This window comes from Muntiacus reevesi, chromosome X, assembly GCF_963930625.1.
Source record: "Muntiacus reevesi chromosome X, mMunRee1.1, whole genome shotgun sequence".
NCBI classification, from domain to species: Eukaryota; Metazoa; Chordata; class Mammalia; order Artiodactyla; family Cervidae; genus Muntiacus; species Muntiacus reevesi.
Window position 1 is genome coordinate 144192895 of NC_089271.1, and position 22382 is coordinate 144215276.

The following is a 22382-nucleotide window of genomic DNA, read 5'->3' on the forward strand; positions in this document are numbered from 1 at the left end:
AGCACCCAGTAAACAAGTGCTGCATGGTTCAGTTGTTACCTACCAGGTACACCGATACAGAAACAGATAAAGTTGAATGGCAAAATCAAATTCTTGAGTTCTAGACTCCAGGGAAAGTATTTAGCAGGTCTGGGTTAAGGTCTTAGAAGTTGTGATTTTAACAAGATCCCAGCTGATCCTTTTATTTTGGGGGGGGGGGTTCTTTTCTTTTTTTTTTTTTTTATTAGTTGGAGGCTAATTACTTCACAACATTTCAGTGGGTTTTGTCATACATTGATATGAATCAGCCATAGAGTTACACGTATTCCCCATCCCGATCCCCCAAACTCATTCTATGAGGCCACCATCACCCTAATTCCAAAACCAGCTGATTCTTATAAAAGTGACCTGTGCCTCATGCTTGCTGCTGCTGCTGCTGCTGCTAAATCGCTCCAATCGTGTCTGACTCTGTGCGACCCCATAGACGGCAGCCCACCAGGCTCCCTTGTCCCTGGAGGGACAAGGCAAGAACACTGGAGTGGGTTGCCATTTCCTTCTCCAGTGCCTCATGCTTAGGCCAATGCATCTTTTAAAATGTTTCCCTCATTCTCAGACATAAATTGTGGCAATATTTTCTTAGGTTGGTCTCCCAAAGTAAAAGAAATAAAATAAAAATAAGCAAATGGGACCTGATCAAACTTAAAAGCTTTTGCACAGCAAAGAAAACCATAAACAAAATGAAACAACAACCTACAGACTGGAAGAAAATCCTTGCAAATGATGTGACCAACAAGGGACTAACTTCTAATATATACGAACAGCTCATACAAGTCAGTATCAAAACAAACAACTCAATCATAAAATGGGAAGAAGACCTAAATAGACATTTCTCCAAAGAAGACATTCAGATGGCCAATAGGCACACGAAAATTTGCTCAACATCGCTAATTGGTAGAGAAATGCAAATCAAAACTACAATGAGGTATCACCTCACACTGGTCAGAATGGCTATCACCAAAAAGTCTACAAACAATAAATGCTAGAAAGAGTGTGGAGAAAATGGAACCTTCCTACACTGTTGGTGGGAATGGAAATTGGTGCATGCTCTATGGAGAACAGTATGAAGGTTCCTTAAAGAAAAAATAGAGTTACCATATGATCCAGCAGCCCCACTCCTTGGCATATATCTGGAAAAGATGAAAACTCTTATTTGAAAAGATACATGCACCCGAATGTTCATAGCAGCACTATTTACAATAGTCAAGATATGGAAGAAACCTAAATGTCCATTGACAGATAAATGGATAAAGAAGATGTGGTACATATATACAATGGAATATTACTCAGTCATAAAAAAATGAAATAATGTCATTTGCAGCAACATGTATGAACCTAGAGATTATCATACTAAGTGAAGTAAGAGAGAGACATATATGATGTCACATGTAGAATCTAAAAAATAGTACAAATGAAGTTATTTATAAAACAGAAACAGACTCACGGACATAGAAGACAAATTATGGTTACCAAAGGGAAAGTGGGGGGAGGGACAAATTGGGAGTATGGGACTAATAGATGCAAACTACTATGTATAAAATAGATAAACAATAAGGATGATTGTATAGCACAGGGAGCTATATTCAACATCCTGTAAAAACCATAATGGAAAAGAACCTGAGACCTATTTGGATAAATCTCTGTACTTTGAATTCAGGGCACATGGTTCTATATATATGTATATGTATGTATACATATATATATATGTATATGCATATGTATGTATATATATATTTCTGATTTAACAAGAATGTAAACATTTGCCTTTTGCAATCCCTTTTATTTTCACTTCTTTAAATTATTCATTAACTGATATAATATACAAAACATCAAATGAATATTTTGTACCTAGAAGGTGATGATGAATTTGTCCTGGTATTCTGAATGCTAACATTCCTGAGTGGCTAAGAGGACTCCATATTTTTATCTCATTTAATCAATGAGGCTGGTGAAAGGGAGTGGCCTCTCCAAAATGCCTATATGATGAGAACTTCTAATTCTCATTTCAATGTTCTACTTAGCCAAGTCAGTATCACACTGTGTGCTTCCTTATCAGCTTCAGTGCCTTAAGATCAAAGTTCACAAACTTTTTTGATGTTAAATCTAAAAGTCAAAATGAGACAACTGGAGAGCTTTTTAAATAGAAGGGTAAGGGGAGATTTTCTTCTTCTACTCTGGACTTGACTGTAGATGATTCAATTAAATGGAAAGGATATAATGACATTCTTTCTCTAGGACTCCATCTGGCAGCCAATTCTACATAACAAATTGGCACAGAAACTCATGTGGGCATGTGATGAATTTGTATGTTTATCCATTTATGCTGTTACATTTTCAAGTAATATGGAATCCTCTAGTAGTCAAACTTTTCCATTCATGTTCAGGACATCTCTTTTAATAATAGAAGGGGCACTTTAGATCAGATGGAGAGAGACTTCTGCTTTACTAGGCAGGACTACACCCACTCTCAGCTGGAAGAAGTTACAGAAGAAAAAGACCTCTGCCCCAATTCCCAAGAAATATTTTGAGTATGAAGTCTCTCAGTGGGAAGTTGTTAAGGGTGACACACTGACTGAAACCACCCACCCTGACCAGGCACCATAGTAACCATTTGCATGAGTTATTTTATGACAGGAGGTCCTGGTAAGGAACACAGAACTAACAAGTCACCACCAACCAGAAAAATTCAGGAAATGTCAAAAAGAGACATCACATGTCCTACCACCTCCCAGAATCCTTCTCGCTGTCATCTATCTTGGCTGAGCAATGTGAGTGCCACCAGGAAGAACCCTGAATCAGAATGATTGGACAAAGAAAAGCTGGAAATTAATCCCATCACCATAAACCCAAGACTTTGAGCCACATGGCAGAGCAGTCTTCCTGGGTTCCTTTACCCTCCTGCTCTCCACCCAGGGGCCCCTTCCCAATAAAGTCTCTTGTTTTGTCACACACACACACACACAAAGAATGTAGGGGGCAAAGTGGGAATCAAAATGGCATCTTCTGAAGTGCCCCACTAAGTGCCCAACATTGGTACTTTAAAAATGAGGAAGGCTGAATGTCAGAGCAGTTAAATATCATTTTCAGGTCACACATTTAAAAGGCTAAGATCATCTCTGCAAGGGTTGTCTGACTCTAGTGACTATGGTCTCACCACTTGAACTTCTCTTCTATATGGTGACATTGCAATGATGAGGAATGAATGAGTTTATGCTTTCTGGGTAGGAAAATCTGTGCTGAGTGGTACAGGTTACCAGGGGATTTGTACTAATATTTATCTTCCTCCAATTGAAGATTTCTGATAGATACACAGGATTAGAGCTCATGTAAGAAGTCTGGGATGAAATGTGGATAGGATCCCAGCAGATACCTAATACATGCATGGTAGCCATGTTCTATTTTACTCTTTCTTTTTTTATTTTTTACTTTTAATAGTTAAATTTTTAAAATTTATTTATTTTAATTGGAGGCTAATTACTTCACAATATTGTAGTGGTTTTGCCATATATTGCCATGAATTAGCCATGGGTGTACATGTGTTCCCCATCTTGAACTCCCCTCCCACCTCCCTCCCCATCCCATCCCTCTGGGTCATCCCAGTGCACCAGCCCTGGGCACCCTGTTTCATGCATTGAATCTGGACTGGAGATCTGTTCCACATGTGATAATATACATGTTTCAATGCTATTCTCTCAAATCATCCCCCCACCCCACCTTCTCCCAAAGAGTCCAAAAGACTGTTAAATACATCTGTGTCTGTTTTGCTGTCTCGCATATAGGGTTATTGCTACTATCTTTCTAAATTCCATTATATGCGTAAGTATACTGTATTTGGTGTTTTTCTTTCTGGCTTACTTCACTCTGTATAAAACTCTCACTGTTTGCAGATGACATGATCCTCTACATAGAAAACCCTAAGGACACCACCAGAAAACTATTAGAGCTAAACAATGAATATAGTCAAGTTGCAGGATATAAAATTAACACACAGAAATCCCTTGCATTCCTATACACTAACAATGAGAAAACAGAAAGAGAAATTAAGGAAACAATTCCTTTCACCATTGCAACAAAAAGAATAAAATACTTAGAAATACAGCTACCTAAAGAAACAAAAGACCTATATATAGAAAACTGTAAAACACTGATGAAAGAAATCAAAGAGAACACAAATAGATGGAAAAATATACCCTGCTCATGGACCAGAAGAATCAATATAGTGAAAATGAGTATACTACCCAAAGCAATCTATAGATTCAATGCAATCCCTATCAAGCTACCAATGGGATTCTTCACAGAACTAGAACAAATAATTTCACAATTTGTATGGAAATACAATAACCCTTGAATAGCCAAAGTAATCTTGAGAAAGAAGAATGGAACTGGAGGAATCAACCTGCCTGACTTCAGGCTATACTACAAAGTTACAGTCATCAAGACAGTATGGTACTGGCACAAAGACAGAAATATAGATCAATGGAACAGAACAGAAAGCCCAGAGATAAATCCACCCACCTATGGGCACCTTATCTTTGACAAAGGAGGCAAGAATACACAATGGAGAAAAGACAATCTCTTTAACAAGTGGTGCTGGGAAAATTGGTCATCCACTTGTAAAAGAATGAAACTAGGACACTTTCTAACACCATACACAAAAATAAACTCAAAATGGATTAAAGATCTAAACGTAAGACCAGAAACTATAAAACTCCTAGAGGAGAACATAGGCAAATCACTCTCTGACATAAATCACAGAAGAATCTTCTATGACCCACTTCCCAGGGTAATGGAAATAAAAGCAAAAATACACAAATGGGACCTAATTAAACTTAAAAGCTTTTGCACAACGAAGGAAACTATTTTACTCTTTCTGAGTCTGATTATTCTCTCTGCAAACTAAAGTTGCTGGACTAGGTAACTGGTAAGGTCCCTTTCTGCTTTGTTTTTATAAGGGCTAAAGATGTCTACTTGGTAGTTTTTGTATGCTACAAAGTGAGTCAGAGTTCCTCATCAACACCCCATCCCTCCTTGTAGGCTGTACTTCTGCCATATGAGACTGTCTCCTGGCTGTGTACCCCAAACACATTGGGTACGTTTCCTCTTCCATGTTCTTTGCATAGTCAAGAATATCCATATATGTATTCCACCTCCTCTCAACAATCCTACTCCTCCTGTACGATTTAGCTCAAAACTCATCTCCTTCCTTCATGATTCTGACTGGCCTTGCCTGGCACACAGTATTTTCTCAAGAAGGACAAAACAAAAGAATGAGGCAAAAAAAAAAAAAAAAAAAAAAAAAATGAATGAGGCCATTGCAGTGAAGGCTTAATATTCTTAATGCATAAAAGTAATAAATATCAGGACATGTGGTTAATTGTATTGGTAACTAGGGAAATGGAGGTGAAAACAATAGAAAGCAATATTTCAGAGTAATCAGTTGAGGAAGACTTATTTTAAAATTCTCTAAATACCAAAGTTCTGGTTTGTTTTTGGTTCTATTTTTTGTTTGTATGGTATATGAATTGAGAATTTTCACCCATTGCTGGTGGCAGTTTAAAAAGGTAGAAACATTTGGGGGCATAATTTTATAATTTCAAGTAAATCTTATTCATATCCTAAGACTCAGATATTTCATGCTTAGGCACATAACACCTGGAAACTCATATATACATACATACATATATTAATAAAACACTATATTACTTAAGAAGTGGGGCAAGTATTTTGTAATACTTTTTAAGGCCACAAAGCTTGTTAAGAGGATTACTAGGATTCTAACCCTGATTTTTCTCACTCTACACTAGCATACTGACTCCCCCACAGATAGTTGCCTTTTGAGACTCAGGTTCGGATTTGTGTAAATTTATTTGATGTGAAAACCCTGGTAGAATCTTGCAGGTGTAAAGGACAGAACCACTAAGTAGGAGGTTGTAGACAAGTTTAGGGTTGAACAGAGAGAGAGATGTGAAGTAAGAGTTTGAATTCAGGTCGCCAATGCCTGGCACATAGAAGTTGCCCATAAATGTATAGTGAAAGGAAGAATGAAATATCAGTATTGGAAAGATCAGTCTCTGACAGTGATCATATTTGTTCCCAACATTTTCTTAATTATATACAAGATAAAGACTTGTTTTATACTTCCAGTTTTAGAATCTGCTTTGTAAAAATTAATTTTTAAAATGTTAATTGCTTTGACAATGTGAAATATGAACTTTGGGTGATAAAGTATATGTAGGTTTATTGATTGTAATAAATGTAGCACTCTAAGGTGGAATATTGGTAGTAGTGTGGGGGGAATTGTGTGGGTGTGCAGGGGCACGGGGTGTATGGGAACACTCTGAACTCTCTATACTGCTCAATTTTTCCTTGAATTTAAAGCTGATCTACAAAAAATGTCTACTTAAACAAACAAAAATATTTATTGCTTTGGTTTTCCTTCCTTGCTAAAAGAAAGTGTTTTTGCTTTGAGAAAATTTAGAAATTAGAGGTCTTCATCAGCTGGTGACAAGGACTGAAATTGCAACTTGAATCTCATGGTTGAGAACAACAGATTAGGAAGGGGTGAGGGAGGACTAGGGTTCCCTTAAACTCATGTAACAGACTTTTCTAGATGTGAAATGCAGCACAAGACCCTGTGCTTCCATTGCTACTACCTATGCAGTCTCTGAGCCTCATGACAGACAGATCCTACCTGATCAGTAAAATTTGGGATAATGGTATACATAGTTTCTAATTTGCTTCCTCCATTCTTCATGATTAATTATGGACATATTTTCAGAAGAGTAAATCTCTCATTACAACAATAATTTGCAAATAAATTTAAGATCAGATTCCAATCTCCTGTTTTAAAATGTTATTTTTATTGTAATTACATAAGTAGTAAATTTTGGATGTAAGGTAAATTCAAACAACACAGAAATACATATAATGTCTATATTTTGCCACAGCCCTGGAGATATCCATTACTGTAGTTGATGTATGTATAATTTATATATAATGTACACTATTGGAAGAGCTTTATAGAAATACCATTTTGTCAGAGAACATTCTCCACATACAGCCACCTGTAAATGCTGAATTCAGTGTTTACACATTGTCCTGGCAATGCAGAAGAATCAGAAAAACTAAAGATTGTTTATCATATTCATCAACTTTTAGGCCTTGAACCCTCTATTTTCTTTACTAGGCTTTACATTTTCAACATTAATACAAACTGGCTTATGTTTCTCTTTTCAATGAATAGATAAACAAATATACCAAAACCCCTGAAAAACCCTTCCCTACAAATCAATATTCCTGAGCTACATCCTCCCCTCTCTCTTTTCATTTTCACAAACGACAAACTTCTCAAAACGCAGGGAACTATTAATATATTCACAGTCTCCACTTTACAACTTCCCTGTCATTCCTCAGCCAATCCTTGTCTATTGCCTCTCCATTTAGCTCAAACTGTTCTTAACAAGGTCACCAATGGCACCATTGTTATAAAATCCAAAGGGGTTCCTTTCAGCCCATATCTATATAGGAGCCCATGTTTCTGATGAAAACAATACATGCTCTTTGTTTCACCTTGTTAAAAAAATCACAAACTTACAGAAAAGTTGCTGGTATAAAACAAAAGATCCTCTGCCCCACCCCCTTCTCTGGACCATAAGAGAGCAAGTTGCCAACACAATGCTGATGCTCTGTAGCTCCCAAATACTTTACAGTGTATGTTTTAAAGACAAGAATATTCTCCTGTGTAACTAGAAGACAACCATCAAAATCAGGAAGTTATCATTAATAATAGTTATTACAAGCTAATCCTCAGACCCTGTTCAAGTTTTTCCAGTGGTCTTAACAATATCCTTTATAGCAAAAGGATACAGGACAGAATCTTAAATTGTCATGTCTCTTTAGTTTTCCACAGTCTAGCAAAGCTCCTCAGTTTTTTCTTGACTTTGATGACCTCAACATTTTTGAAGACTGTGAGTCAGTTATTTTAAACACTTTCCTCCCTCTCTTCCCTTACAATGCTTATTGCCTTGAGACATTCAGAGCCACAATTCTATATCTGACCACCAGGGGTATTTGTCCACATTGACTACATTTTACAAAGGAAAAGCTATAATTTTCTTTCTTTCTTTATCTACTCTTATTTCAGTGACACATCAAACTGTTTACTATTTCCATTATACTTTTCAAGTCTGTTTTGTGTATGACTTCTCTGACATGTGACTGATTTGAACCAACACTTCACCTAAGAAATTACATAAATGGCAAATAGGTACATGCAAAGATGATCAACATTATTAGTCAATATGGAAATGTAAATTAAAATTACAATGAGGCAACACTACACCCCTATGTGAATGGCCAAAATTAAAAATAATGACTACACTACACACTTACAATATCGTGCTTGGAGGATTGAACTCTCATACACTGCTGATGGGAATAAAAAATGGTACAACCACTTCAGAACCAGTTTGGCAATTTCTCACAATATCGATCTTAAATTTCCCATATGCTCCAGCCGTTGAACCCCTAAGTATTTACCCTACAGGAAGAAAGCATGTGTCCATCTAAAGACTTAAATACAAATGTTCATACTGGTGTCATTTAAAAGAGCTTCATATTGGAAACAACCTCATATCCATCACCAGATGAATGGATAAAACAAATTGTGATATATCCATATAACGGAATACCATTCAGCAATAAAAAGAAATTACCTATACAGGCAACAAATGAATAAATCTACAAATAGGCTGAATGAAAGAAGCTAGAAAAAAGTACATTCTGTGCAATTCTATTTACATAAAATCATAAACAATGAAATTAATTAATAGAGACAGAAGTCTAGTGGTTTCCTGGGAATGGAAAAGATCCAGGGGAGGAAGTTTGATGCCAGAGGCAGGTGGGTGGGGAGGTTACAAAGAGGCTCCTTTGTAGTGTTAGTTTCATGATATAGACATGAGGTAGGAGGTAGATGGACTCCCCACCACCCAGGAAAAGTAATTTAAGTTCCTTCCCTGTGGACAAAAACTCCAAACTATCAATAGCAGAACAATTGAGAGAGGAGGCTGGGCCCTAACCAGATAAGAAGTAAAAGACCACATATTACTCATTCTTTCTCCTTCACAGGCACAGGTCAGTAGTGGCCTGCCACAAGGACAGGGTTTCTGGATGCAGCAGACCTGGGAGGTGCAGTGTGGCATGAGTCCTCTTCAAGGAGGTCACCATTAGCTCCACTATAGAGCCACCAAGCAGATGACCCACAAACTGGAGACAAATTATACCAAAGAAGTTCTCACACTGTTGCAAAAGTTCTAGGGCCCACAACAGATTTCCCAAACTGGGGATGCAGTAAAAGGATTGAGAACTCCCAGGAAATTTGACTTTGAAGGCCAGTGGGATTTGATTACAGAACTTCCCTAGGACTGGGGACACAGACTTTTGGAGGGCACAATAAAACCTTGTGTGCACCAGGACTCAGGAGGAAGGAGCAGTGACCCCACAAGAGACTGAGGCAGACTTGCCTGTGTGTGTCCAGAGTCTCTGGTGGAGGCACGGGTCGACAGTGGCCTGCTGCACAGTCAGGAGCATGGACTACAACAGTCCTGGGAGCTGTGGTGTGCTGGCATAAGTCCTTTTGGAGGAAGGAGGTTGCCATTACAGCCATTACCCCTACCATAGCTTGGCCTCAGGACAAACTACAGGTAGGGAACACAGCTCCACCCAGCAGCAGAAACTGGATTAAAGATTTACTGATCATGGCTTTGCCCAGCAGAGGAAGACCCAGTATTCCACACAGCTAGTCCCGCCCATCAGCAAGCTTGCACAAGCCTATTATCCTCATCTATCAGAGGGAAGACAATATGGAAACCACAATCACAGAAAACTAATCAAACTGATCATTTGGATCACAGCCTTGTCTAACTGAATGGAACTATGAGCCATGCTGTGTAGAGCCTCCCAAGACAGACAGGTCATGGTGAAGAGTTCTGACAAAACATGGTCCACTGGAGAAGGGAATGGCAAACCACTTCACTATTCTTCCTTGAGAACCCCATGAACAGTATGAAAAGGCAAAAAGATATGACACTGAAAGATGAACTCCCCTAGTTGGTACGTGCCCAACATGCTACCAGAGGAGAGTGCAGAAATAGCTCCAGAAGAAAAGAAGAGGATGAGCCAAAGCAGAAAAAAATGTCCTGTTGTGGATATGTCTGGTGGTGAAAGTAGAGTCTGATGCTGAAAAAACAATATTGCATAGGCACTGAGAATGTGAGGTCTATGAATGAAGGTTAATTGCAAGTGGTCAAACAGGAGATGGCAAGAGTGAACATTGACAGTTTAGGGATCAGTGAACTAAAATGGATGGGAATGGGTGAATTTACAAATGGGAACCCCTTATGATTATACAGTGGAAGTGACATATAGATTCAAGGGATTAGATCTGATAGAGTGCCTGAAGAGCTATGGATGGAGGTTTGTGACATTTTATAGGAGGTGGTAATCAAGACAATCCCCAAGATAAAGAAATGCAAAAAAGCAAAACGGTTGTCTGAGAAGGGCTTACAAATCGCTGAGAAAAGAAGAGAAGCAAAAGACAAAGGAGAAAAGGAGAGATACACCCATCTGAATGCAGAGTTCCAAAGAATAGCAAGGAGAGATAAGAAAGCCTTCTTCAGTGATCAATGCAAAGAATTAGAGGAAAACAATAGAATGGGAAATACTAGAGATAACTTCAAGAAAATTAGAGATAGCAAGGGAACATTTCATGCAAAGATGGGCACAATAAAGGCATGGACCTAACAGAAGCAGAAGATATGAAGAGGTTGCAAGAATACACAGACGACCTATACAAAAAAGATCTTAACGATTCAGATAACAATGATGGGGTGATCACTCACCTAGAGCCAGACATCCCAGAGTGTGAAGTTAAGTGGGCCTTAGGAAGCATCACTATGGACAAAGCTAGTGGAGGTAATGGAATTCCAGCAGAGCTATTTCAAATCCTAAAAGATGACGCTGTGAAAGTGTTGCACTCAATATGCCAGCAAATTTGGAAAACTCAGCAGTGGCCACAGGACTGGAAAAGGTCAGCTTTCCTTCCAATCACAAAAAAGGGCAATGTCAAAGGATGTTTGAATACCACACAATTGCACTCATCTCACATGCTAGCAAAGTAATGCTCAAAATTCTCCAAGTCAGACTTCAACAGTTCATGAACTGTGAACTTCAAGATGTTCAAGCTGGATTTAGAAAAGGCAGAGGAACCAGAGATCAAATAGCCAACATCTGTTGGATCATAGAAAAATTATCAAAGAGAATTCCAGGAAAACATCTACTTCTGCTTTATTGACTATGCCAAAGCCTTTGACTATGTGGATCACAACAAACTGTGGAAAATTCTTAAAGAGACAGGAATACCAGGCCATCTCCTGGTATTTGCCTCCTGAGAAGCCTGTATGCAGGTCAAGAAGCAACAGTTAGAACCGGACATGGAACAATGGACTGGTTCCAAATCGGGAAAGGAGTATATCAAGGCTCTATATTGTCACCCTGTTAATTGAATTTATATGCAGTGTACATCATGCGAAATGCCAGACTGGATGAAGCATCAGCTGAAATGAAGATTGCTGGGAGAAATATCAATAAACTCAGTTATGCAGATGACACCACCCTTATGGCAGATAGCAAAGAGTAACTAAGGAGTCTCTTGATGAAAATAAAAGAGAAGCATGAAAAATCTGCCCTAAAACTCAACATTCAAAACACTAAGATCATGGCATCCAGTCCCATCACTTTATGGCAGATATATGGGGAAAGAATGAAAACAGTGACAGACTTTATTTTCTTGGGTTCAAAAATCACTGCAGATGGTGACTATGACATTAAAAGATGCTTGTTCCTTGGAAGAAGAGCTCTGACAATCCTAGATAGCATATTAAAAAGCAGCGACATTACTTTGCTGACAAAGGTCCTTATAGTCCAAGTTATGGTTTTTCCAGTAGTCATCTATGGGTGTGAGAGTTGGACCATAAAGAAAGCAGAGCACCAAAGAACTGTGGTGTTGGAGAAGACTCTTGAGAGTCCCTTGGACTGCAAGGAGGTCAAACCAGTCAATCCTAAAGGAAAGCAGTCCTGAATATTCATTGGAAGGACTAGTGCTAAAGCTGAAGCTTCAATACTTTTGTCACCTGATGGGAAGAATTGATTCATTAGAAAAGACCCTGATGCTGGCAAAGATTGAAGGCAGGAGGAGAAGGGGATGACAGAGGATGAGATGGGTGGATGGCATCACTGACGTGATGGACATGAGTTTGAGCAAACTCTGGGAGATAGTAATGGGCAGGGAAGCCTGGTTTGCTGCAGTCCATGGGGTTGCAGAGTTGGACATGACTGAGGGACTGAACTGAGCTGAACTGAAGATGGGCCTCAGGACTACTACAAAGCAAGTAGCTGCTAATGGAATGACATTCCACTTGTTAAATATCTTTCCCATGAGATCAAAGTACCTTCTCTACTTTTAGGCTAGAATCTCACAGGAGCTATTTCTTTTCATTTTCTTAAAATATTTATTTATTTTTGATTGTGCTGGGTCTTCATTGCTTCACTCAGGCTTTCTCTAGTTGCAGAGAACTAGGGCTACTCTTTGTTGCAGTGCATGGGCTTCTCATTGTGATGGCTTCTCTTGTTGTAGAGCACAGGCTGTAGAGTGCACAGACTTCAGTAGCTACTGCACATGTGTTCAGTAATTTTGGCTCCTTGGCTCCATAGCTCAGGCTCAGTAGTTGTGGCACTTGGGCTTAGGTGTGCCATGGCATATGGGATCTTCCCATACCAGGAATCGAACCATTGTTCCTTGCATTACAAGGCAGATTCTTAACTGCTGGACCACCAGGGAAGCCCTGGAACCATTTCATAACATGCTCTCGTCCAGATCTATGAACTCACTAGAGCCAGATGTCATATTCCTCCATGGAGTGAAGCATTGGGGTCTCCAGAGGACCATTGCCCTTGAACCTGGAGTAGAAGCTCCATCAGCCATCAGGACACAGGTCCTCAGAACCTCCCTTCAGACACCTGATATGAGCAAGGCCATCAGCATGAGGAACCCGCTCCAGTACTCTTATCTGGAATATTCCATGAATGGTGGAATAGGCTACAGTTCATGGGGTCGCAAAAAGTCAGACAGGACTGAGCGACTTCACTTTCTTTTTTTCTATAGTTTCTTTTGGAGAAGGAAATGGCAACACCTCCAGTGTTCTTGCCTGGAGAATCCCATGGACAGAGGGGCCTGGTGGGCTATGGTCTATGGGGTTGCAAAGAGTCAGACACGACTAAGCAACACACACACACACACACACACACATCAGCATGAGAGCTGCACAAGGAAAGACACATCCAGCAATCACCATGGTTTACCAGTGTAACTGCGTGCCCTGCACCATGCTAGGCACTGGGTTAGTTGACAATTACACTGAAACAACTGGGTAGTGATTGTAACAACCAGATGTTACAATGAGCTTCCCACCATGGCCTTTTTCTTCTCCTTTCCTCATCTATCCCTTAACAACAAAGTTGAAAAGGAGTAAGAAGTGGCCTGACTTCATACAGACGTTCATGATCCCGCAATAACCACAGGGCCATAGTCTTACTCATGTGTTACCAATGAATGTTCTCAACGATCCTGTGGGGAAAGCATTCTTATCCCCATTTTACAGAGGGAAAAACTGAGGCTCGGAGAGAGAGTCGCTACCTGTCTCACCTCCCGGACCTTAAGGAGGAAAGTGGCTCCAAGACACCCCTGGCGCAGGACGCCACACTCACTGGAGCCGGGCGGGACCCCAGAGCTTTACCTACGAGACAGCGGGACACCGAGCCCCAAAGCGGGAAAGCGGCGGCTTGAATGCGGATCCCTTTGTCTCCCCACACCCCAGGGCGATCCAGCACCCCCTGCCGGGCCCCAACCCTCAACTGAGTCCCAAACACCTGAAGATTGAACCTGTGGTACTCCTCAGGTTACGCGTCTCCGCAGAAAAGTCGTCACGGTCGCCAAATTTACGTCAGGTTTCCATGGCAACGGCGAAAAGCAGGCTAGTCTGCCACATTCGGAAATGCCTTTTCACCCTCCTTCACCACCCTGAACTTTGGTGAAAGCAGAGCATATTAGCTTTGGCTGCCACCAGAAAAAGCGTACTAATTAGATGCACTTGACTGGGATCAGGGAAACTGGCAAACTCCAGGAGGAGAGTGGACCTAGAGAGGTATCCTGGGGTTCTTAGAGATGGGCTAACCCTCAGAAGGTTAACAGCCGTCATCTGTGGTAGCACATTCAGAGAATGCTTATAATCATGTGACTGAACAATCTAGGAACTTGGAAAGATGTCATTTAAAGAAACATTTAGAGGTGCTTCAGGGAGGCAGACCTAGAATAATATAATCATTTCATAGGCAGAAAGAAACCTGGTCGACTCCCTATACAATTGGTTTCTGTTTGGGAAATTCTTATTATCCATTCCTGATATTTTCTTCCATGATGAGGGACATCCATGACCAAAACATTTCTAGCTTCTCTATAATTCACTTCTCTACTGTGGGAATCACTTATCTGATTAGTGGCTTTGGATGGAGGAACACACAGTCCAGACCCTTTCCCTTCAAAACTCTTGAAGCAAGTTGCCTTTATAGAGCACATATTTGCTTTGCTGTCAGGGGTGTGTCCACAGCTCTTCTCTTTTCTGAGTATTGGTGGCTTCCCAACTAGTCCTATGATCTGTTATAGAATGTTTGTGTCTTTAAGGGGTTCCCCAAATACACCCTTTCTCCACATCTAGGTTCTGACCCAAGAACTATGACAAAAGAATAAAAAGAACATCAATTCTATTACTTATAAAGGTGATATTGGGGAAAATGGTTTAGATTTGTAGGCAATTGAGCTTCCTTTTAATGAACCCCAGAATCGTACTGACTTGACCAACTAAAAGTGCTTCATGAGGACTTCCATGGTGGTTCAGCAGTTTACAATCTGCCTGCCAATCCAGGAGACACTGGTACAATCTCTGGTCTGGGAAGATTCCACGTGCCACCGGGCAACTAAGCCCAATCGCCACAACTACTGAGCCCATGCACCAGGGAGCACTAGAGCCTGAGCTCTGCAACAAGAGAAGCAACCATAATGAGAAGACTGTGCACTGCAACGAGAGTGTACTCCCCCCCTCCCCTGCTGCAACTACAGAAAGTCTACACACAAAAAGGAAGACCCAGTGCAGCAAAAAAAACAAACAAAAAAACAAAACCAAAAAATACAACTGTTTCAATTGCAGCAAGTAAGTTTTTTTTAAAAGTGCTTCATGAGACAGTCACAAAGGCCAAACACTACAATGTAGAGCTATCTGCTGCTGGTGAAGAAGCTCTGTCTCTATGTGTTCAAGGAAAATAACTTTTTTGCCAAAGGTTATCCCAGTAGCAAGAGAGTGTTTCAGGAAACAACCTTTGACAATCATTTTTCAAAGTGAGTAAACACCCCTAGTTCTGACTGCATACTCACCAAGCAACTTTTTGAGGATATGATGCTCTATGGGTTCATGGAGTCAATTGTAGTAACAAACACAGGAGATTGCATTGGAGGCTCCTCTTGTGGAGGGGGATTGGAAGTAGGTTCTAAATCGCAAGAGTAGGGTGAAAAACATGCATCACGAAAACTTCCTGTGGAAATCCCTTCAAGAAGAAATGGAAATATTCAGAGATCAATACCCACATATAAACCGGCATGCAATCTATAGCCAAAACTATAATGAAGTCCTACCAAGCCTTCAAGAATCAGTGAATCCATATCCTAGTCAATGATTCCAGACCATAGGAAAAAAGTACACCCAAAATGTATGTTTTGGTATTAATTTTTACTTAATAAATTCCCCCAAATAATAGTCATTTATTATCTCTCAGGATTCAGTATGTTGATTTGGTTCAGTTGAGTGATTTTTGCCCTACATGATGTCTGTCACTCAGGCTCACAGTCATCTGGAGGTGTCATTTGGCTGGGACATCCAAGAAAGGGTACTCACATGGATGATTGGTGCTGATTATCTTCTGGGGGGCTCAACGGGGACTGTTAAACTCACAGTATCCTACCCCAGGGTGTCCTGATTTAGCAAATAAATATAAAGGACACCAAGTTAAATTTCAGTTTCAGATAAACAAAATCACAATATATTTGGCAAAGTTTTGCTAAAAATCATTCTTTAGTTCTCTGAAATTCAAATTTAATTGGGTGTCCTGATTTTATCAGGCAACCTGACACAAGGAGAGCTTTGTGAAGGAGAACCAAGGTGCTGGTAGTGAGGTATGGCTGTCTTGTCTTCATGATGTGTGTGACAAAAAAGCATGGGCTGCTCACCAGAAACAGGTGGCAGAGAGGTTTCCTCCCAAACCCAGTGCCATAGTTAGGGATACAATCAGCAGCCTGGGCACATTTTATTGTGGGTGACAGATATGTACAAAATGTGTTAGGACACATACTGCTGCAGTGTTTATCTCTGTTCTGTTTACCTTCCCTGCAGCAAGAGCCAGGCTTGATGCCCCTTCCCCTTGTCCCCAAGGAAGTTTGTGACAGGGCTGGGAGCAGAAGTTGTCTTACATCCACGTTTCTTCCATCCTTTGTAAAACCTTAAACTCAGTATGAGGATTGGGCTGTTTGTACCTGCTACAGAAGGGAGGGTTTCTGAGAGCCTGGAGAGGGAGAGGAAGAGAAATTTCTTCTACACAGGGATGAGCTCTGAGATCTACAAGTCCCTCCAGTAGTAGGGACCTAGCACTACTCCATATCAATACTTGTGGTGGTTCTGTGGATGGTTCATCAAGGCTGGGAAAGCAGCAGTAAGAGAGATTTTCTCCTTTGAATCAAGGAGTCAGGGGATCTGAGGACACTGAGTCATCTATGTTGATGGTTCAACCCTGAGCAGTGTGGTCAGATGGGTCATGATGGCAAGGGTCTAACCTGGCTGCCTCAGGAAGACAAGATCCCACAAGTGGAACTGCCTTGTCAAAGAGTACATACATTGAATATTTTCAGTATTTACTCTTTAGTTGACTTTTACAATCTACAATCTTTTTATTAGTATTTAGCACACATAACCATAAGACAAGAGAACCTGTTTTTGTAGATCTGAATCCATGATGGATTTTACGCTTTTATTGCATGCTAATTTGATATCCTGGTACTAAAATGTTAGATTATTTTAATCTTTCTTCATTTTATGTCCTTATAAGTGGCATATTTTGTATTTGTGCCCAAGAATATATCCTGGAATAATTCCAGAATTTAAAGAAAATCTGATCAGTGAGTTTATGTTTATACTGCATCCTCTTTAAGTGTAAAATGTAGGGCTACAAGAACTTCATATACTACTGGTGGAGGACAGATTAGTACAACCTCTTTTCAGAAACATTGGCAACATCCATGAGAGAAGGAAAAGTAAGATCCCCATCAGCTGCTGCATTTTTGGACACTGACTGCAGAACATCTTGGGCACTCATGCTCTGGGAAATATGTGCAAAAATGGTCAAGGCCACACAGAATCATATCAAAGCAGTCGCATAGTCACTTTATTAGAGAAATCTGAAAGAAAAAAACTACTATTTTCAGATTTAAAAGGAGGTTGCAAAAGGAATTTTCTCTAAGATGTGGGTGTGCTAAGTCACTTCAGTTGTGTCTGACTCTTTGGGACCCCATGGACTTAGGCTGCCAGGCTCTTCTGTCCAAGGGATTCTCCATGCAAGAATACTACAGTGGGTTGCGTTTCCTTCTCCAGGGGATCTTCCCCACCCAGGGATGGAACCTGCATCTCTTATGTCTTCTGCATTGGCAGGTGGGTTCTTTACTACAGTACCACCTGGGAAGCCCAAGATAATACTTATATATTTATAGCTGAAACATTCACACAATTATATACCTTATATTATCCTCAAAACAACTCTGGGAGGATGGCATCATTATTCCCGTTGACAGATGACAAACTCAGATTCACTGATGGAAAAATCAATCTTTCAGAGTCATCTTTTAAGGAAGAGGAATGAGATCTACCTCTTACGATCTCTAAAGGTCATCATCCAATGGTCTCCTTGACAGATGATGGTCTTCTAGAATTTAAAACTTGTAGTTTTATATGTTTCTAAATTATGCCCACTGAAGTAGTACTCACTCCCTATCCCCTCTCTTTGAAGAAGCTGATGGTGCAGATGAAATCCTAGTGCATAGTCATGAAGGGGGTTATGGATCTGCTGTCAAAATCAAGAGTTTGTTACTCCTGCCTCCTCAATATGTGTACTCTTTTTTATTTGGGGGCTCTATGGGAAACTGCTTCTCCCAATGTCAATCTAAAAGGTAAACTAAGGGGCAGTAAAATAACTAGGAATTAAATAAATAGCTTGATGATCTTCTTTCCCTCTGGATTCCTCAGTAAAGCCATCCTGCAATGCAGAAATGGCCTCAGGCTTGCTTTACTATGGAAGTGATGTTGCTGTTGTTTAGTCACTCAGTTGTGTCTGACTCTTTGCAACCCCATGGACTGCAGCACGCCAGGTTTCCCTATCCTTCACTACCTCCCAGAGTTTGCTCAAACTCAGGTCCATTGAGTCAGTGATGCGATCCCACAGTCTCATCCTCTATCATCCCTATCTCCTGCCCTCAATCTTTCCCAGCATCAAGTCTTTTCTAGTGAGTTAGCTCTTCGCATCAGGTGGCCAAAGTATTGGAGCTTCAGCCTCAGTATCAGTCCTTCCAATGAATATTGAGGATTGATTTCCTTTAGGAATGACTGGGTTGATTGCCTGGCTGTCAAAGGGACTCTCAAGAGTCTTCTCCAGAATCACAATTCAAAAGCGTCAATTCTTCAATGCTGAGCCTTCTGTACGGTCCAACTCTCACATCCGTACATGACTACTGGAATAACGATAGCTTTGACTATATAAACCTTTTTTGGCAAAATATTGTCTCTGCTTTTTAACACACTATCTAGGTTTGTCATAGCTTTTCTTCCAAGGAGCAAGCATCTGTTAATTTCATGGGTGAAGTAACAGTCCACAGTGATTTTGGAGCCTCCAAAATAAAGTCTGTCACTGTTTCCACTTTTCCCCCATCTACTTGCCATGAAGTGATGGGACCGGATTCCACAATCTTAGTTTTTTTGAATAGTGAGTTTTAAGCCAGCTTTTTCACTTTCCTCTTTCACCTTCATCAAGAGGTTCTTTAGTTCCTCTTTGCTTCCTGCTCTTAGGGTGATATCATCTGCATATCTGCAGTTACTGATGGTTTCTTCCAGCATTCTTGATTCCAGTATGAGCTTCATCTAGTCTGGCATTTCCATGATGCACTCTGCATATAAGTTAAATAAGCAGGGTGGTAATATACAGTCTTGAGGTACTCCTTTCCCAATTTTGAACCAGTTCGTTGTTTCATGTCTGGTTCTAACTATTGCTTCTTGACTCGCATACAGGTTTCTCAGGAAGCAGGTAAGATGATCTGGCATTCCCATATTTTTAAAAATTTTCCACAGTTTGTTGTGAGAACAACAATATGGCGGAAGAGAAGGACGTATGCATCTTCTCCTGTGAGAACTCCAAAATTGCAACTCGCTGCTGGACAACCATCACCAGGAGAATGTTGGATCCCACACACACACAAACAAAGACACTCCACATCCAAAGGTAAAGGAGAAGCCCCAAAAAGATGGTAGGAGGGGCATAATTGCATTTAGAATCAAACCACAGAAAAAGAAGTAAAAGGAATCCAGATAGGAAAAGAAGAAGTGAAACTCTCGCTGTTTGCAGATGACATGATCCTCTACATAGAAAACCCTAAATACTCTACCAGAAAATTACTAGAGCTAATATAGTATAGTAAATATAGAATATAGTAAAGTTGCAGGATATAAAATTAACACACAGAAATCCCTTGCATTCCTATACACTAACAATGAGAAAACAGAAAGAGAAATTAAGGAAACAATACCATTCACCATTGCAATAAAAAGAATAAAATACTTAGGAGTATATCTACCTAAAGAAACAAAAGACCTATACATAAAAAACTATAAAACACTGATGAAAGAAATCAAAGAGGACACAGACAGACGGAGAAATATACCATGTTCATGGATTGGAAGAATCAATATTGTCAAAATGACTATACTACCCAAAGCAATCTATAGATTCAATGCAATCCCTATCAAGCTACCAATGGGATTCTTCACAGAACTAGAACAAATAATTTCACAATTTGTATGGAAATACAAAAACCCTCGAATAGCCAAAGTAATCTTGAGAAAGAAGAATGGAACTGGAGGAATCAACCTGCCTGACTTCAGGCTCTACTACAAAGCCATGGTCATCAAGACAGTATGGTACTGGCACAAAGACAGAAATATAGATCAATGGAACAGAATAGAATCAAACCCCATACCCACCAGACAAGTTTGGAGGGCTCAAACAAAACCTTGTGTGCACCAGGACCTGGGGGCCCCATAGAGACTGAGCCAGACCTGTCTTTGAGTGTATGCGGGTCTCCTGTGGAGGTATGGATTAGCAGTGGCCTGCTGCATGGACAGGGGCTCTGACTGCAGCAGACCTGGGTCACCCAATGTTAGTCACCATAGAGCCACCAAACAGATGACCCACAAACTGCAGAACAATTAAGCCAAAGAAATTCTCACATTGTTAATAAAGTTCTAGAATCAACAACAGTTTTCCCAACCTGGGGATCAGGCAAAGGGACTGTGATCCCTCAGGGAATTTGAGTTTGGAGGCCAGTGGGAATTGATTACAGAATTTCCACAGGACTGGGGAAAAAGCCTCCTGATGAAAGCAAAAGAGGAAAGTGAAAAATCTGCCTTAAATCTCAACATTCAAAAAATGAAGATCTTGGCATCCAGTCCCATCACTTCCTGGAAAATAGATGGGAAAACAGGTGGATTCTTTACCACTTAGCTACCAGGGAAGCCCACCAAATGATTTTTTAGATACATTAAATGAAGACAATGCAGGATTCATTCACATGTAGCATCAGCAGGTCCCAGAGTTAAGCTTGACACATTCTCCCAAATGCCGGTGCCATGCAGGGGCTGGTGGTTTTGAAGAGGTCCTGAACTACAGTTGAGGACAGTTGTGGACTTGTTCCTGTGACTGCATATTCCACTTCCAGATAACTTGGGCTTCTTGACCCCAAACAGCACATGCTGCCAACTTGGGCTCAAGTGGAACCCATGCTGATTCAAGGCTTGAGTTCTGGAATGCTCCAGAACCTGAAAGCAGAAAGTTTGTATTTCCTGGGGAACAGAGACAAGACGCTATTTTGTCTTGGAAGTGAATTTTCTTCCTTCTGGTTCTTTTCCTTCTTCCTATACCTTTCCTCCTGGCTCAGACGCAGCCAAGGTGGATGGGACCCCTTGCATTCTGCCTCCTTCTCCTGCTGCATGGAGCCATGCAACTGGGTGGGGGCCCCGAAGAGAAGTGGACCTTGGGCAGGCTGGAACTAGTTTTTGTGCACTTATTTCTGCAGAGTTAAATCCAACATCATGACCACTTCCCAAACAGAACTAAATTTGTTGACTCAACCACCCCCTCTTATGTTTGGGTAATTCTGTGCAGTAGGAGGCACATGGTTTATTCCCACCTTACTCAAATGTGCATTTTATTGTTGTCCATACTAACTGACCTTTTAAAACTGTGTTTAGTAGAACCTTTGCACAGGATTTCCCCTGGGATATAACAGCTTGTTTCTGTTAATAGAAATGTGTTATCAGTAGGAATGTGTTATCTGTAGATGTTCCTTCATACACAGTTGGCCCTATCACTTTGGATTCTTTTCTTGGTAGCTTTCATGCTTTACTGGGTGGGCCCACAATGCCCCTTTCATTTATCTTAAATTCATCTCTCTTCTAACCTCTTGAAGATCGGGATTAACAAAGATGCAAGGGATAATTCCTAGGCTTCCCTGAATCCTTTGACCTTAGAGAAGAAGTATTTAATAACCAGGGAATTGATCTGACAAAATCAGATAGGCGCTATTAGTACAGTTTGGAACATCTGGAAAGCATTACATTCAAATAGAGGTATGTTTTAAGGAAAGAGAAACGATCATTGAGGCAAAAATAACCAAATATCCAAGGAGGGGATGTTCACTTCCAAACTGCCTGTTTAGAATATGGAGAAAATGTGTATCCTTATCTGTCACTCATTCATTGATTCATACACTCATATTAGTAAATAATATGTGCCCCAAACAGCAGCGAGGGTCTGCATGCCCAGCTCTTTCCATTGGTGTAGTGAATAAAGTCCCTTTATCATCTAAGATTTGT

General features: G+C 40.4%; 1 long non-coding RNA gene across 3 annotated transcripts in view; it reads right to left on the minus strand.

The window, feature by feature from the left end:
- Positions 1 to 22382, minus strand: part of LOC136153953 (uncharacterized) — a 123355-nt gene that overhangs the window by 6073 nt on the left and 94900 nt on the right. For all 3 annotated transcript variants that reach the window (XR_010660464.1, XR_010660463.1, XR_010660462.1), the window contains one exon: positions 15578 to 15747. This is a non-coding gene — a long non-coding RNA (uncharacterized lncRNA). The remainder of the gene's footprint in view (positions 1 to 15577; positions 15748 to 22382) is intronic.